The following is a 6,000-nucleotide window of genomic DNA, read 5'->3' as shown; positions in this document are numbered from 1 at the left end:
CGCCTGTGGGGTATCTCACACTACCATTTCCCCACTGCTCTGGCTCACTCCACCTCTGCCCCCTACACTTGTCACACACCCAACCCGCTCTGCCTGCATGGCTCAGCAACAATCTGGAGGGAAATATTTGCATACATTTGCATACATCAAATTGCCTTTGGCAGGGATGATGTCCCTAGCCTCTGTGTGCCAGAAGCTGGGAATGAGCAACAGGGAGAGGATCACTTGATGATTCCCTGTTCCGTTCATTCCCTCTGGGGCACCTGGCACTGGCCACTGTCGGAAGACAGGACACTGGGCTAGATGGACCATTGGTCTGACCCAGTCTGGCTGCTTTTCCCTTCTCCTTATGACTCCCCTCCAACCAGTCTGTTACACACATGGCCCACCTTCCCGTTAGTGGAAAAAACAGTTAAAAGGAGAATTTGTCAAAAGTGTCAAATGGGTTTAGGAGCACAAATCTCACAACAAGACAACAAGACTTGTGCATCTAAATCCCTTGGGCACCATGAAAATCTCTCCCTACATTGAATTTTTTAGGGCCCGTCTTGCAGTTGAACCTGCACAATAGCTGACCTGCGGAGAAGATAGACAGCCAGACAGATAGATAGACAGCTGATGGTTGTGCTCTGTGTGGAGAGATAAAGAGATGGTTGGCTATGGGGCTAGACAGGACAAATTCTAAAGACGTGTTTCTTAAAACAAAATGATTTGGCTACATTGTTATAGCCTCCTTCTTTAGAGAGAGACAAGATCCCTATAAGAGCAGATTTTGCTCCTGCAGCTTAAATTCCCCAGCACAACTCACTGGTGGGAGCAGGCCCCTGGCCCAGCTGCTGGCTTTTTAAACCACTGTGTCACCTCTGCCTTGCTCAGAGGAAACCAAACGAGGAGTTGATTAAATACCAGCAGCCGCTTGAGCCCCTACACGGCAAAAGTTGTCCAGGGATGTGGACCTCATTCTTGCAAACATGAGACATAAGGTGTTGGGGTGGGAGAAAGATGTGGATCATTTGAGTCCCTGGTACCAAGGGTGGGAACAAAAGTTGTTAAGGAAAATGTCTAGCATGGACAAGGGTGGAGATTTTCAAAGGCACAGACGGCTAATGCCCATTGAGTCTTGTGATAGCCTTTGATACGATCCTTGGTGCTGCATGGACCTCAACTGGCCCCTAGAGGGAGCTCTCTGCTTACTTTTTTCCTGAAGGTTTCCATGAACACTTCCAAAGAGAGCCTTGGACGAGCTAAAGCAGGCCCGGGACGTGTTTGCTTGGGCTAGGGCAAGGGACTAGCCAATGAAAGGTTTTTAGGATGGACTTTCACACCAGCATCATGCAAAGCAGCAGAGGATGAAAAGTCTGGCGATCTCTGGCTGCATTTCTAATGCAGTCACGAGCACACATGCATGAACAGGAATAATTCTACATACATTTCTGCCCACGGGAGAACCTCCTCCCCCTTCTATCATGTTAGCTAGCCTGCATGGCATTGTTTAGAAGGTTTGCTTCTAGGAGGAACTGCTCCCATTGTTATGGGAGAAAAGCCAACACACAGAGGTAGCATTGTGCCCTAACTTTGGACTCAGTTTGGTCTCCATTGGCAAGGAATTCCACAGCCTCGGACTACTGCACTAATCAATAAAGGTTTAAGGCATAAATTGCAGGCAGCCTGCAGGCTTAGAATGTTGCTATCTAAAGCCCCTTGAACTAGACTGTCCCGGTCTCACGTGTTTCATTTGCAATATAACTGTATTATCTTTCCCAGCTAATCTCCTCTGGGGGAGACGTCTAATACAGCATATCTTTTATAAGATGGGGTGACCAGAACTGCACACAATATTCAAGGAGTGGGTGTACCCCATGGATTAATATAGTGGCATTATGACATTTACTGTTTTATTATGTATCCCTTTCCCAATGGTTTCTAACATTCTCCTAGCTTTTTTCACTGTCACTGCACATTGAGCGGTTGTTTTCAGAGAACTATCCACAATGACTCCAAGATCTTTCTTGAGTGGTAACAGCTAAGTTAGGCCCCATCATTTTGTATGTATAGTTGGGATGATGTTTTCCGATGTGCATTACTTTGCATTTATCAACATTGAATTTCGTCTGCCATTTTGTTGCCCAGTCACCCAGTTTTGTGAAATCCCTTTGTAACTCTTCACAGTCTGCTTTGGACTTAACTGTCTTGGATGATCTTGTATCATCTACAAACATTTCCACCTGTTTACCCCCTTTTCCAGGTCATTTATAAATATGTTGAATAGTACAGGTCCCAGTACAGATCCCTGGGGGACCCCACTATTCACCTCTCTTTATTCTGAAATCTGACCGTTTATTCCTACCTTTTGTTTCCTGTCTTTTAACCAGTTACTGACCCATGAGAGGACCTTCCATCTTGTCCCAGCTTGCTTAGTTTGCTTAAGAGCCTTTGGTGAGGGACCTTGGCAAAGGCTTTCTGAATGTCCAAATACACTATATCCACTGGATCACCTTTGTCCACATGTTTGTTGACCCTCTCAAAGAATTCTAATAGATCAGTGAGGCATGATTTTCCTTGACAAAAGCAGTATTGATCCTTTCCCAACAAATTGTGTTCATCTATGTATCTGATCATTCTGTTCTTTACGACAGTTTCAACCAATTTGTCTGCTACTGAAGTTAGGTTTACTGGCCTGTAATCGCCAAGATCGCCTCTGGAGCCTTTTTTAAGGCTCCCATTAGCAATCCTCCGGTCATGTGGTACAGAAGCTGATTTAAGAGATAGGTTACATCACTTTACAAGTGTCAATCCATGTGGCACCACTGCGGTGATGAAACCAGGCTGACTCACACTAGCTGAAGAGGTGGGGGTATGTTGTCCATGCATCTGACCTATTTACATGAGACTCTGCATTCTTTTAAATAAGAGACATAGAATGTGGGGGGAAATATGTAGGTCACAGATGAAAGATTCCCAGGGCCCCAATCCTCAAAAGTGTTGAGGCCAATGGGAGTTAGGCATCTGGATACCTTTGAGGATCTGGGCCTACAGACCTTTGTCGTTAAAAGAAACTGCCCCTTGTGCATTTTTAGCTAAAATGCAGATAATGGGAGAGAACTGGGCACCATTCTAAGCAAACTTCTGAACCTGCCTAGGCCCCAGTGTGTGACAAAGAGGCGCCACAAAAAAATATTCATTTAGGAAACTTAAAAGGTTGTGGGATTCCTCCCTTTCCTGGAAATAATTTCTTTGGCCAGGTCAGTTTCGTGCTTCCTTATTTCTGCTGTACATAATTTTCTGCGATAAAAGTGGGGGGGAGCGCAAATTTTGCAGGGGACGTAAGTAACTTTGGGGCTGAAATGAGTGTGTCCAAGAGGCCGAGGAAAGGACACGGGCACAGATTGGGGATGATGCAAACTGAGGACAGACAGTTCCAGCAGTCATTTCCTGAGAGATTAAAGGTGCCGGAAAAACTGACTGAAACTCTGACTCCTCCCCCCTCGACTCGACACAATGGCAACGGGCAATAATTGTTTAAGACGGCCCCTTTCTCCTGAGCTCCCTCACAGCTTTTCCCCAGGCCTTCCTCCCCTTCTCAGGCGTGTGGCTAGGAAAGGTGTATCCCTTTAATCATATTACTAATAGCACCTAGCAGCCCTGATGAGTCAAGGTCCCACTGTGCAAGGTGCTGTCCAAACATATAGGAAGAGAAGCTCACTGCCCCCAAAGAGCTTATAATGTACATAGACAAGGCAGATAAAAGGTGGCAGAAAGGAAGGATTTGAGACCCCTGCTGCCGTGGGTTTTACAACAAAGCCTAGGTGCTACTATTCAGCAGGCTGCTATGTTTTCTGAAAGCCTACAGGGAAGTTTAGTCCGTCTGTTAAATGAAACACGTAACTAAATCAAAACATGCATTAAAAATGAGCCACAAGCAGTGATATTTGACAATGAGATGATTTTCTAATGTCTCAACATGAGGAAATCACAGAATCGTTAGCAAATTTAGCCTCTCCCTATGGTTTGATGGTTCATGAGGGCAGTCCCTTTGCGTTAATTTCCCCCTGTCTACTTTCAAAAGACAAATATTGATTTTTTTGCTGTGAATAGTTGATTTGTTATTTTTAGTAGGCAGCTGCCTATGCGGGACAGACAGACAGACAACCACAGCCTATTCCAGTGACAAAGGATTGATACGTTCTTTGAAGGAACTGGGAAAGCAAGATGTCTCAAGTCTGACCTGCCACAGCCTGAAAAATCCAAAATAATTTAAAGTTTGCAAGACAGAGCCACTCCATTTGTTTCTGATCATTGAATTGTTTACTCAAAGGAGGATGAAAGCTCAGTAACGGACACTGAGTTTCAGGTTGAATTGGACAGATTATTTTTGCACAAAATTAAACACATGATAAATATTTTTTCAACTCTTTAGCGGTTTCCGTGTCCACAAAAAGAGTTCCACTCTATAGCCCAGCCCGCAAACATGTATGCACTTGAGTGGCTTTGTAGAAGAAAGTATCAGAGGAGTAGCCGTGTTACTCTGTATCCACAAAAACAACGAGGAGTCCGGTGGCACCTTAAAGACTAACAGATTTATCTGAGCATAAGCTTTCGTGGGTAAAACCCCCACTTCTTATCCTGACTCCTCGTTTTTGTAGAAGAAAATAAGCCAGGAAACCTTTTTTTCCCCGCCATGAAAAATTTCAATGAAAATGAACATTTTCTTCAACATGTTTGGGGGCTTGGCTGAAAATGTTCATTTTTGGATGGAAAAGAAAATTTTTGGGGAGGGGGGTGGCTGGGAAGCAGAAAATGATCAGGGTTACTGGTTTTCAATTAAATCCAATTTCTTTCTTTCTTTGTTTTGCTACAACTTTTATTTTGTCAACATGCCATTTTCCGTTGAGAAAATCTTTTCATGGACAATTTTGTACATAATTAGGCTCTGACTCAACCAGGGACTTAAGCATGAGCCTGACTGTATGAACTTAAGTGCTCCCACTGAAATCTTGCTGAATAGGGACCTTAAACTCTTTGGGGCAGGGACTATATTTTTGTTTTGAGCATGTACTGCCCGAAGCACGATGGGGCACCAATACCCTCTAGATGCCACCAAAATGCAAATAAATACTAATAGTCCCATTGAGTTCAGTAGAACTACCCCATATGTCGTTGTCAGCCTGTGTGGGTGTGTAATAGTAATAAAATAAAAGTTATATTAGAGAACACCTGTGCCGGTCAGTCCCTTCCTGGGAGAAGTAAGAGGCACAGATGATCTTGTAGGTGCTACTGTACATAGGGACATAGGACAGGAATGGTACCCTCTGGATCATCCAGTCCATTTCCCTGCTATCACATGCAACCCAGCAAGGTCCACCTTAAAACCAGTTAGATTGTTTGCCTGGTACTGCTCTTACTGGGAGACTTGTTCAAGAACCTTCCCCCTCTGAAGGTTAGAACCTTTCTTCTTATTTCCAGCTAGATGTATTCATGCCTAGTTGGGCCCCATTTGCTCTTGTGCCAGTATTGTTCTTTAGCGTAAATAGTTCTTCTCCTTCCCTGGTGTCTATCCACCAATGGATTTATTAATAAGCTATACTAATACTACTAAGGTCCAATATATCAGCCCAGGACATATCAGGGATTAAGCTGATATTTCACTTAATCTTAGCCAACAAGGTGTCAGTTCAGCAAGGTACTTGAGCAAGTGCCTAACTTTATGAACAAAAAAAGTCATGGGCTTAAAAGCCTTGATCCTGCCCGGGGTGGAGCACTCTGGCCTGGAGCCAGCAAAGCACCTAAGTATATGCTTAATCTTAAATACAGGAGTGGTACCAGTGAAGTCAATGGAACTACGCACATGCTTAACTGCTTTGCTGGATCGTAACCAGAGTTCTCAGCCCCCTTGGGGGATCAAGCCCAAAGTTAGGCATGTATTAATTACTGAGTTGAATTGGGCTAAAAGTCAAGACAAATGCAGATATAATCAGTTCGGCTTTGTCTTTTTCAGAACTG

Source organism: Dermochelys coriacea, chromosome 7 (genome assembly GCF_009764565.3).
Source record: "Dermochelys coriacea isolate rDerCor1 chromosome 7, rDerCor1.pri.v4, whole genome shotgun sequence".
Lineage (NCBI taxonomy): Eukaryota > Metazoa > Chordata > Testudines > Dermochelyidae > Dermochelys > Dermochelys coriacea.
This window is presented reverse-complemented; position numbering follows the sequence as displayed.